This window comes from Panthera pardus, unplaced genomic scaffold (assembly GCF_024362965.1).
Source record: "Panthera pardus isolate Hobbes unplaced genomic scaffold, ASM2436296v1 HiC_scaffold_16, whole genome shotgun sequence".
Classification (NCBI taxonomy): domain Eukaryota; kingdom Metazoa; phylum Chordata; class Mammalia; order Carnivora; family Felidae; genus Panthera; species Panthera pardus.
The window spans coordinates 139,672,772-139,685,185 of NW_026526721.1; the positions used below are offsets into that span (position 1 = coordinate 139,672,772).

Sequence of the window (12,414 nt, forward strand, 5' to 3'; positions counted from 1 at the left end):
TTCTCTTGCCTAGGTAGCCACTGTGTTACAGTTGGTGTGAATTTTTCCCCATGTGTGTTTTTATACTCCTACTCCATAACTGTATAGGCATTTGCTTTTATCTTTATTCTTTATATTTAAAAAAAAAAGATTTATGCATTTATTGAAGTCATCTCTGTACCCAATCTGGGACTCGAATTCAGGGCCCGGAGATCAAGAGTTACATGTTCCACTTCCCGGGCCAGCCAGGTGCCCCAGCATTTACTTTTTAACGAGAGATATTTTCCAGGATGTTATAGAAAAAATGACAACTTTGGCCTCTGCAGGCTTCCTGAGGAGACACCTAGAATGGCAGGCAGCCAGTGCCTCAGCAAACCTGCCCCTTTCCAACATTTGGTGGGGGCAAAGACAGGGTGCACATTAGCTTTACAAAACAGTCAGAGGGGGTTAAAATCAGAAAATCAAGTTATGCCCATTCAATGGGAGCGGATTCAAAAAGCTGAATGAAAACTTATTTTTGTTTTGTAGCCAAAGCTGTCAAAGACACAGGATCAAGAAAACTTGTACTAAGAAACTTGGGCAAAATGTGATGACCTGGAAGTTAAATTCTTTCTCATTTGGGAGCTCGTAATGAAAAGTCTATGAAAATATAGTCACCAAAGTTAGATTCTAGTCCTCCTAAAATTAAGGAAAGAAGGACATGGTGGAGGATGGGGGAGGCAGGAGAGAAGGAAGAAAGAAGAGAAGAAAGAAAAGCTGGTGTTCTTCCCCATCCTGACTTTCCCACTTTCTCTAGCTTGGCTTCTCATGGTAACGTCTGAGTCATCCTCACAGCTTTACAATTCCTTCTTCTCTCATTCCTTTTAAAGTCTATTATTTAGTCCCTTTTAATTTTTCCTTTTTCTTTTTTTAGGGATGCCCCCATTTGAAGATCATTGCTACTGGTGTCACAGATCCCTAGAAAAGTTTGTATGGCGTGTCTGCATGTGTGTATTGTATTTATTTATGTATGCATACAGGTAGGCTTTATCCATTGCCGATAGAATGCCTCACTAAATTCCCAACCAGTTTTCTGTATAGACAAACACCATGTAACTTTTTTTCTTTATTCAGATCCAGGTCACTGTTATTTGTATGTATATTCACATGTATATGTGTATATATATATATATATATGTGTATATTCACATGTTTATATATATATGCACACACACATATATAATGCATTTATGCACACACAGTCCCCACATACATGTATGTGTATGTGTGTGCGCGTGTGTGTGTGTTTGCTGAAACACAGTTTTGAACTACACAGCTAATTAATGAATACATTCTCCTTGGTCAATTCATTCTTCACTATTCTTTCACATCCATCTTTTCTCTCCTGTCCCTGATGTATCCTCACTAATAACTGAAGTCCTCAAAGCTACTTTTTATTGCTCCCCCTTTTATGTACTTGGCTAAGATCATTCCTCTAAAGAACCACCCTGATCATTTCTCTCCAAAACTGAAAAGCTTCTTATAGTTGCCTAACTGTAACTAGGTCTGCTACGTGCCTTCATGATACTCTTTTACAACAAATCTCATTTTACTTCTGGATAGTAAAGTACCCAACTACCCTTTCCAGCTTCTTTTACAACTAGGAATTGGTAGATGAGACTGTAGGTAAAAATTGTGGCGTGGGAATTCTGGTAAGGCCTCCTAAGGAGGAAAAACATAGCTGGTAATGATAATGAGTGCCTTTCACTTCTCTCTTCCCATCTTTCCTGCTGCCTGGAATTTATATGTGAGAGCTGAAGCTCCAGGAGCCATCTTGAACCAAGAGGTAACTTTAAGGATAGAGTCATGTGCTAAGAATGGAAATACAGAAAGATAGAAGGTGCCTGAGTCCCTGATGATTATAGAACTGACCCTGCTGCTGTGGAGAGAAAAATAAACTTTTGTGTGTTTGTCACTGTTATTTGTGGTTTTCTGTTGTGGGCAGGCCCCAAATGGTAGCTTATTCTCTGCACAAATGTAGCTCTTTCTCCAATTCAGCCAATATAATATTTTAATTAGCTTTGATCCATTGCTTCTCTTCTTAAGACAGGGGCTTCCGGATAGAAAGACCTGAGTTCAAGCCCAGCCCTGCCACTGTGACAATGATGTCTTTAGACATTGCTTATGTTCATTTTACCTTCATTTTCTTTTTCTGGAAACCAATAATAATAATAATAATATGCACATTGAAGTATTTATTACTTTTCTTTCATCCTGTTTTCCAGTTATTATCCCAATGGCATCAATAGGAAAAATAACTGAGGGAAGGAAAAGGGGATAAAACTCCAATCAGGATGTTTCTCCAATTTTTTACAGCCCTTATAAGCAGTTGAGTAGTTAAAACTTCAGATTGCTGATTTTTAGAAGTCATTGGGAAAAAATAGATTGGAGATATATATATATATATATATATATATATATATATATATATATATATATATATATAAATGTTTGTATATATGTGTGTGTGTGTGTATATATATTTATATATGTATACACATATATAAAGTTTCTATTTATTTCGAGAAAGAGAGAGAGAGAGAGGTGCAGAGGGAGAGGGAGAATCCCAAACAGGCTCTGTACTGTCATTGTGGAGCCTCACGTGGGATTTGAACTCATGAACCCGTGAGATCGTGACCTAAGCTGAAATCAAGAGTTGGATGCTTAACTGATGCCACTCAGCTGCCCCTAGACTTCTGTGATCGATATTTTACTCTCATTCTCATGAATTACTAAAATCTGACTACATACATGTTACATTGTCCTAAGACCATTTGACCTATAGATTTATGCATAGGTATCAATTTTAAGAAAGTTGGCTCCAAGAGAATCACTTTCCCCAAGTCACTGGAATGAAGAAGACACACTTTCTGTCTTGTACTTTCCATTTAGACAAATTGACTTTCCATTTGACAAATTGATGTGAAGAAAGAGTTCCTTTCAAATGGGCATAAAATTGCGAAAAACGCATTTTGCCCCAACTGTTAGATTGTGTAATTTCATTTCTGCTCTTACGCACATTAAACTAAATTGTTTAAATAAAAATCTTGCTCAACTAAATTTGATTCAATTAGGAAATTAGTCTATATATGCAAAGTCTGGAACGTGTGGGTTGAAATATGTTCTAGCTATTTAAAATGTTATTTTTTATGGATGGTTCACTTTTGCCATAGCTTCATTAGTGAACTAAATTTTTATTAATGTGGATCAATCTTGTGGGTTAAATAAACCTTGGCCCTTCACTGGGAAATCGCTCAAGTAGTAGAGAGTTTTGTCCGCACAGCCTCAAAGGCTAGAATATTTGAGCATCTTCGAATCCTTCCTGCTCTGGCTCCGTGTGACCCTCTCTTACCAGTTGCTAACGCTGCCACCATTTCCTTTTCAAAAACATTTTCCTTGCCCCTTCCAGCTCAGTGTTCTCATCAGGCTCTAAAATGCAGAATTGTCTGCTGGGTCCCCTCTGGCCTGGCCTGTGTCCTTAGCTGCATTTTAACCTAAATAATTACCTTTCATGTTACTGTGGGACTTCTAAAACACACCAATGGAAAAGTTTCAGCAGGGTTGGCTCAAAGTATTTCAGGGAAGGGAAAGTGTTTTCTTCAAGGGTCAAAGTGCCTATTGCAAAGGTATAGGTACAATGCCAGTCATTTGAGAGCACCTGACACACTCCCAAAGCGGAAAGACTGAACCAGGAGTAGCCTGTTGTCTAGGTGGCACTTGAGGTCTGAATTCCAACCTCAGTCATTGGAAGTTCCACTCACCTAAGTTATAGGAAAAGGAATCTTGCATTTTATAGGTCATGAAAAAGCATTGAGATGAGGGGGCAAAGGATTAAAAGATGATGAAGAATTTCTGGAGCATTATCGATAGTACATGTATAGTCCATGTCAAAGTAATGCATGAATCAAGTGCCGTACTCAAGATTTCTATTCCCAGACTGCTCACGTATCACTTTTTAGCCACATTATAAGCTGCAAAACCCCAGAAGGTCTTTTGTGGTTCCACTGTCTATTCTCTGAGAAAATTTTTTTCCCTGTTTTTGTTGATTATTGAACAAAGAAAGTGCTAGAAGGGCAACAGGGTCTCCTGTATTCTGAAACTCTGCATAATGACCTTACCCCCCACATAATAAATAGCACACATAGCTTTAAGGAAGTTTACTAGTATTTTCAGTATTTAAGGAAGTTCATCAGTATTTGTGTTTATTAAATGCTGAATTCATTGATTTTTTTTTTTGCCTCATTTTCCCTCTTTGTTTTCATTTTTTAATGGAGGTAGAATTTATATACGGTAAAAAAGCACAGATGAATTCTGACAAATGCTGTGTAGCCTACACTTCTGTAAAGATATATATTTCCATCACCCCAGAAAATCCCCTTAGGCCCCTTCCCAGTCAATCCTCTCTTTTCCTTGGGGTAACTACTATTTCTATCACCTAGATTAGTTTTTCCTTTTCTAGAACTGTATAAAAATGGATTGATACAGTGTGGACTCTTTAATGTCTTAGTGTCTAACGTCTCATGTCTTAAGCGTGTTATAAAAATCGCCTCTTCATTTCCTTGTCTGTAAGCGGAAGGGATCGCTTCCTAAGAATGGTGTGCAAGGATCCTGAGGAGTTGGAGGTATCCTGGCAGGGGTGAGGGGAGCTGAGAAGTCGGGTGAGTGAAGAGGAAGCTGAAGAGTGGAGTTTGCAGCGACCCTTCTCCCCTTCAGAAGAACAGCTGTACTTTTCCATGGCTTACAAACTGGGGTTCCCTGGGAGATTTCATCTGGGAAAAGGGTTTTGGTAAAAAAAAAATATTAGCGAGCCACATGTCCAGGTGATCCTTACTGATTCTTTCCCCTTGAACATTCTGTAAACTGCAAATAGTGCTTTCTGATAGGAGAGCTTTGACTGGTTCCCTTGAGGGAGGGCTGGGAGACACAGGCAGCCAGACGGGGGGCCCCCAGGGAGGGCCCGGGCACTGAGCACTGTAATATTAGTAGGAGTTACCATCAGATAGCGCCACCCCAACTGAGGCGCCTAGACAATAAGCCAGAGGCCCTGGGCAAGGGGAGGTACAAAGGCAGCATTCAAAAGACCTGACTCTCACAGCCTGCGAGCGTTTCTATAGAGTCCACCGGACCCTGGCCCAGCCGGAATGTCACCTGACAGCCAGAAAGCCATCTTTCACGGTTAGCTTTTAAACTGCTAAAAATAATAAACACAGAGAGGAAAGTGTGGACACAGTCTTAACTGCAGAGGCAAACGGAAACCGTTGTTATAATAACCTAAACAAACTGGGTTCCAAATTATAACCTAGCCTTCCAAACAGGCTGCTTGATATTACCAAACATCTGGGGACCAGAGGGAGAATTCAGAGGCCTTGCCTGAGAAACGAGGCGATGTGCCCTGCGCCCTACCCCACGTGCTCCAACTCATGGCTTAGCTCCTCCTGACACCTTTTTTGGCACTCCAGGAAATGACAGTCGGAGAGGGCTGCTGGATCTTCCTTGAGCACAGTTTCCCCACCTAACACATGAAATACGGCTCTTCCCTCTCATGATCCGATTTTGACTCCTCTCACCCTAAATGAATTCTTGCAGCCTTCCTTTTCTCCATTCTGCTTTTCCAGCCAGCCCATTTAATGTTTTATACTTCTCCCGGATACCTACAGAGGCCAACACTATGTTAAATAGCCACAGCAGCAATGCCACCAATTAGAAGGTAATTCCCCTAGTGCTAAAAGTGACAATCATAAAGACCGCGAGTCTGCAAACAGCCGAGTCAAGGCTGACATCTGACCTTCTGATCCATTAAATCACGTGCAGAACTTGGCACCCACACAGGCCGGCCAATGGGAGGAAAACCGCAGATCTGGAAAAAAGGAAATACAAGAAAGTGAATAGACGTGTTTTGTTTTTCTCTTTCTTTCTTCCTCTCTTTCTCTTTCCTTCTTTCTTTCCCTCTCTCTTTCTTTCTTTCTTTGTTTCTAAGTTCCCCAACATTTGCTTAATCTGCAACTGTTCTTCTATGTTTAAATAGGGTCTGGTTTCAGAGTTGTCTCTGATTTTGAATAAATGCAAATGGACTGAGATAAAATCTCATTCCAGATGGTTTCAGAGAAAGGAACTTGAACACAGAAGTTTAGTAACACATTTTAGGCATGGGACAATGTTTGTACATCCCAAAGACCTACTTTGCTGTGGACAGGATTCAGGAGTTTTGGATTGCCAGCCTGGGAAGGTGGCTAAGAGGTCAAGGTGAATCCTAAACAGTTTACAAATTTTGTGCTAAAGAAGGTATGGTTGGTCTCAGAGGACGGTTCCCAGGACAGATCTTAACAAACCGAAGCGCCAGCCATGCCCCGTGGTGAAATGACAGGTTATTCATCAGGGTTATTAAGTATTTGAGCTTGGAGCTACGGAGCTGTCTGGATTGTGTTAAGTGTTATTATACTGGGGACACTTCCCACCAGTATAAACAGATGAAAGAGTTGGCCAAACAGACTGTGGCATCTACTTGTGCAGCAGATGATGGCTTCGAGTGTTTGCACAATAAGTGAGAAGCTGCTTTTCAAGTGACCGTGGCCCCACAAGTTTTCTTGTTGTGGGAGCTTAGAACTCAGAACAGCAGAGCTTCGTAGAACAAATGTCAGGGTTCTCACTGCCTAGAATGGACAAATGCATGATTTTTGTCATATCTTCTTTTTTTTTAAATTAAAAAATAGAGATCATAGATGTAACCTTGATAACCCCGCTTGAAGGCCAGACCACGAATTTGTGTTTTTCTAGTCCACCCTTTTTTTTTTTTCGCATTTACATACAATATGTGTATCCAGAACAATGAGCAGTGTTTGTGCATATCATCGTAGATGATAGGAATCTCTGCATGTGTATCTATCCTTCCACATTTTTGACTCAACATTGTATATGTGTGAACATAACCATGTTGGTCTCTAACATTCCCTGTAGCTGCCACATTGGATGAATATGTGCTCACTCACTTCTTTTCATATCCCACATTTATGGCACCATAAAAGCACTCATCATGTCATTAAAATGATTGTTGGGTGTGTGTGGGTGTGCATATACATGTGCATATAGGTGCATTTCCTCTGTGATGGATTCTGAGCTCCTGGAGATTCTGGTGCGTCTTGTTTTTTTTTTTTTTTTAATTTTTTTTTTCAACGTTTTTTATTTATTTTTGGGACAGAGAGAGACAGAGCATGAACGGGGGAGGGGCAGAGAGAGAGGGAGACACAGAATCGGAAACAGGCTCCAGGCTCCGAGCCATCAGCCCAGAGCCTGACGCGGGGCTCGAACTCACGGACCGCGAGATCGTGACCTGGCTGAATCGGACGCTTAACCGACTGCGCCACCCAGGCGCCCCTGGTGCGTCTTGTTTTAACACTAGCTCCTCTACTCTATGACTCCATGCAGAAGGGACACTCGGTGTGATAAGAGGAAAAACAAAAATGTTAAAAATTGATTTGCTTATGGTTAATTTCCCTTCTTTTTAAAACGACGGAAGACATTGGGTTGTATTTCGGAAGACTTTGGGGTTGTATTTATCTATTTTCATAGTCTCTGTCCAGTGCTCTCATCATACACTTTAAATCCCAAGCCATCAATATCGCCTCATTGTTTGCTGGAAAATCAGAAGATCTGACAGTGTGAGTGAGGCTAAATACCAAGATATTTTTAAGAAGCATACTCTAAAAGCTTTCTCAAAGAATAAACTGACAAGGCCAGGAAGAAGCCAGTGTTTGTAACTGTTGTGGCTTTATGGTGAACATGAGTAAACAGACACACTCCCCTTGACACTGATATTTAAAAACAAACAGTGCCTTTTGTATGAAAATAATACTGGACTTCGTTTTTTTTTTGAAGGTGTAATTCTGATTTCGATTTTAAAGAATATATGTGAACCTGACTCTGTGAAAACAACCTAAAAATTCTCACATAATGATTCATAATAATAAGCATTTTATACATAACCTTTATTCAATACATTTTGTGGGCTGGGTTGTGCTAATCTTTAACTTAATTTCACTTAGTTTAATCCTCCCAATGATCATATGAGGTTGGTATTATTAATAAGCTCATTTTACAGATGAGGAAAGGAGAGGCACAGAAAGGTTTACAATTTTTGCCCAAAGTCAAACAGTGAAGAGGCAGTTGGCTAGGAATCTCATCCAGGTAGGAAGATGTCATGGACCTCATTCTGAAGTACTAAGAACAGGCCCAGGTTTTAAGATACAACTGCAGAAAAGAAAATTGAAAAACAGTGTGCCTGCGGTGGCTTCGAAATTTTGCTGTAATACAAACAGACAGTATTCCTCTTATGGTATGCCTCAAACCAAGAACAAACCAAATTAGAGTACTCCAAGGAAACAAATTCAAAGTGATTTCTTAGTGATGAAGGAAATTTAAAGTAGCAAGGTCAAGCCCCAGACCTTTCCAACTTAAACATACCCATTTTTCATTCTTCTTCTCTTTAGAAACCTGGGGGCCATGACTTTGCTCATGGCTCAAAGGAGCCTGCCTGGTTTGTTTACGTAAGATTCAAAGCAAAAATGAGAATCACTCCCTGGGACAACTTTAGCCTAGAATGTGTGTTCTTTACACATTTTTAATTGGGACACAAATATATTAACAGTGTGGTTGTTTTGTATTTTCAAAAGAATCTGTTTTATAACTGATTCATATTTATATTTGGAATATATTTATTTCTAGGCATGAAACAGTTCATTTTGTTGAGCCATGTGACCTGAGGTGAGGTTGGCACAATTTCCCGTGACTGCTCCTATTAATGAAAATTCAAGGTTAAAGATAAATAAAGTTCCTTTATTTATATACTTGGTTTATTAATATGTTATTTATAAATGGCTCTTTTTTTTCAGTCACTAACTATGTACAAATGAGCTCTACAGAACAAATGAGCAAATACACAATTGTACTTTACGGCAAAGTTTTTATTTTAAAAGGGTTAATATGGCAAAAAATTGACATCATCTATCCATCTGTCTGTCTATCTACCTCTTTAGCCTCAGGTCTCCCATCAAACCTTATGAAGTCTGAGATAGACTATATTGCATTATGGCCAACATTCTTCACCCCTCCATGTACCTACCCTTTTGTAACTTTGCACTAAGGAGGCTGTATCTACCTTCCTGTCCCCTTTGATTCTGGCTTTGGTCATGTGACTTGCTCTGGCCAGTGGAATGTTAGCAGGTGTGCTGCTTGTAGAAGTATGAAAACGCTCTTGCTTTGTTTCTGTGTTTTCTCTTGCTCCTCTGTCATGGCCATGAGAAGATGCCTCAGCTAGCCTGTCATGGTTGAGAAACATGGAATGAAGTTGACTCGCATCAGTCGTCCCTGCCGAGGCTATGCTGGATCAACCTAGACTAGTCAAGTTGCAGAAATACGAGAGCCCAGGCAAGATGAGCGGAACCATCCAGCTGACCCAGAGCTGCCACCTATGCAGGAGTGGACCCAGCCGGAAGCTGAAGAACCACCCAGCCAACTGAAACTCAGCTCAGACCCACAAACTTATAAATGCCAACTGTTTCTAACCATTGAATTTTGAGGTAATTTGTTACTATGCCAAGCAACCCCATTCAATGCTAGTGGGTACTAGATAGCTGACCAGGACATTTGCCTGGTTCACTCAAAAAAAACCCATAGGTGCCCCCATAGAAGACAGTTTAAAATTAAGTTATTAATATTCAGCAAATATCCACAAAATGTCAGCTGTATCAGTCAAGGTTCAACCAGGAAAATAGAACTCGGTCTGAGTATTTAAACAGAAGGATTGCAATGTAGGAAATTCATTACGCAGGTGAAGGAAAAGATGTAAAGGCAAATGGGAGAAGGAGGCATCCAGGAGGTGAATGACTGCAGGAAATTCTGGAGTTCAATGGAGTGTTAATACTGGAACACAGGGGCCAAGGTCACCCAGCAAAAGCTCAGAGGGCGTCTCTAGTTGGACCTGTGTCTCCCTAGAGGAGAGACACAGCCTTCATCCAAGATACCGTCTGAGGCAGAGAGTGTGGGGAAGAAATACCCTGGCTTCTCTCTTCCTTCAGTCTTCCATTCTCCCTCCAGGGATTTCCAGGGTTGAATCCAATTGGGGGCCAACTGACTCAGGGACCCAGAAAGCACAACCCTCAGGGGCAGCCTCTCAGTAATATGAGAGAGGGATTTGAGAGCAAAGGGGTAAATACAGCACCATGATGTGCAAGACGTTACACAACGTGTTACTCAGGGCTAAAGGCTACATCCACAAAGATACTGAGAAGCAGAAAGACTGGGCTTGACGGTTAGAAATGACCTGACTAGGTAAAAGTGAAGGACAGGTAGGAGCGACTGTGGAAGTGAAGTGTAAGAAGTATTGGGGGAAATAGCAGGCATTCTGGTTTGGCTTAGAAGGTTGTGTATTTGGGAGGAGGGGGCAGGGGTGGGGAGGGGACGATGGGGCTACAAATTTGAGAGACTGAACAAGCCTGGATTCCAATGCTGCAGATGGGATTTCTGTTCTAAAGGTGGCAGGAAATTAGATGGTTCTAAGCAGAGAGTAACATAATCCAAATTGTGTGTTAGGAACATTATTCTGATAGAGATTTGAGGGATGGAGATTGGAGGGAGACTGCTAGACAAGGGGTTATTACTTAGGTGTAGACCTCAGGGAATTCCTAACCCTCCGGAACAAAAGGCAGAAGTTTCTGTAAGCATTCAGTTTTTTGAGAGATGGTATGTAGCTTTCACATGGCTTTCAGCGGAGCCCATGACCCCGACCCTATCAAAAATTGTAAGCACTCGGGGCGCCTGGGTGGCTCAGTCAGTTGAACATCTGACTTCGGCTCGGGTCATGACCTCATGGTCCGTGAGTTCGAACCCCGCGTGGGGCTCTGTGCTGACAGCTCGGAGCCTGGAACCTGCTTCAGATTCTGTGTCTCCCTGTCTCTCTGCCCCTCCTCCACTCATGCTCTCTCTCTCTCTCTCTCTCTGTCAAAAATAAACGTTACAAAATTTAAAAAAAAAATTGTAAGCACCAGCAGCAGGAAGAGATCTAGAAAGCTCCTATAATGAAGATCTTTTAATGAAGATAAGAAATGAGACAGTGGCAGTGGCAATGGAAGGAGTAAACAGACAAACATTTATGAGGGACTATCTAAACAAATAATCCGGATGAGTATGAACAGAAATAAAATGAGAGATGCTAAAAGGTTTAACTCTGGGCTGTATCTGTCTGCTATTCCTTGCCCTCCCCCTACAAAACAGAGAAAAGCAGTCCATGCTTCCAAGTTACCACCTCTGTTCATCAGAGATATCACTAATCAAATGTAACCTTTCCTTATTGCTGAGCCCAAACCCCATCTCCAAATCTTTCTCAAATAGCACCCTAGGCACCCACTGCCTTATTCTAGAGCAACTGTTTTTTTTTTTTCATTGTATCGACTGTTATATAATTTCAGAAGGATGAAGTACCAACGAATGGATATATTTGGCAGAATGTATTATATACTGATATGATCTGTGTATACATATCATTCGCATATTTCCCACATTCGGGGAAACTTATATACAGTTAGGCCACTAGCTAGATCTTACCCAAGATCATGAGTCTACTTGGTGTTCATTGAAAGCAATGAACACAGATTTAAATAAAGCTGAATTGGGAGGGGCAAAAAAAAACTTTGATACACAAAAACTTATTTTATTATGAAATTATCATCATGAAGTTTTGAAATTAGCATAAGCCATTACAGTCAACTACTAGTAACTTCACTGTTAAATTCTTAACTCCAATCACAGGCAAGTAGGTATATAGCATTATCATGAGCCATCCTCTTGTCAAACTCTGGTGACCTTTGGCTTGGTATTTGAATGGCACTATGGTGGTTTTCTCACCTTGGGGTGTTTTCTAGCTGACATTTGAAAAGAGGTATCACTATCAGAGTTGCTTTCTATATAGGACCATAATAAACAATATTCAGATAAGCCAAATTTTTTTCTACCTGGAGTTTTTTGTTTGTTTTTTTTTTTATTTTTTTTTTTAACGTTTATTTATTTTTGAGACAGAGAGAGACAGAGCATGAATGGGGGAGGGTCAGAGAGAGGGAGACACAGAATCCGAAACAGGCTCCAGGCTCCGAGCTGTCAGCACAGAGCCTGATGCGGGGCTCGAACTCACGGACTGTGAGATCGTGACCTGAGCCAAAGTCGGCCGCTCAACTGACTGAGCCACCCAGGCGCCCCTGTTTGTTTGTGTTTTAAGGAGATAGAAGTTTATTGAATACACTGCATAGGAGCAGCAGGCAGGACAGCAAAGGAGAAACCGTCTGCCCTTTTTCTACTTGGAATTTTGATCAGCAAGATTATTACTATCCCTGCCAACATGAAGACTTTCTC

The 12,414-nt window shown here is 40.9% G+C and overlaps 1 protein-coding gene across 12 annotated transcripts in view; it reads right to left on the reverse strand.

Moving 5' to 3' along the window:
• The window catches only part of THRB (thyroid hormone receptor beta), a 385,312-nt gene that overhangs the window by 216,102 nt on the left and 156,796 nt on the right, over nucleotides 1–12,414 (reverse strand). For all 12 annotated transcript variants that reach the window (XM_019422929.2, XM_019422927.2, XM_019422926.2 and 9 more), the window contains one exon: nucleotides 5,804–5,875. The gene's annotated coding sequence lies outside the window, so the exon portion shown is untranslated. The remainder of the gene's footprint in view (nucleotides 1–5,803; nucleotides 5,876–12,414) is intronic.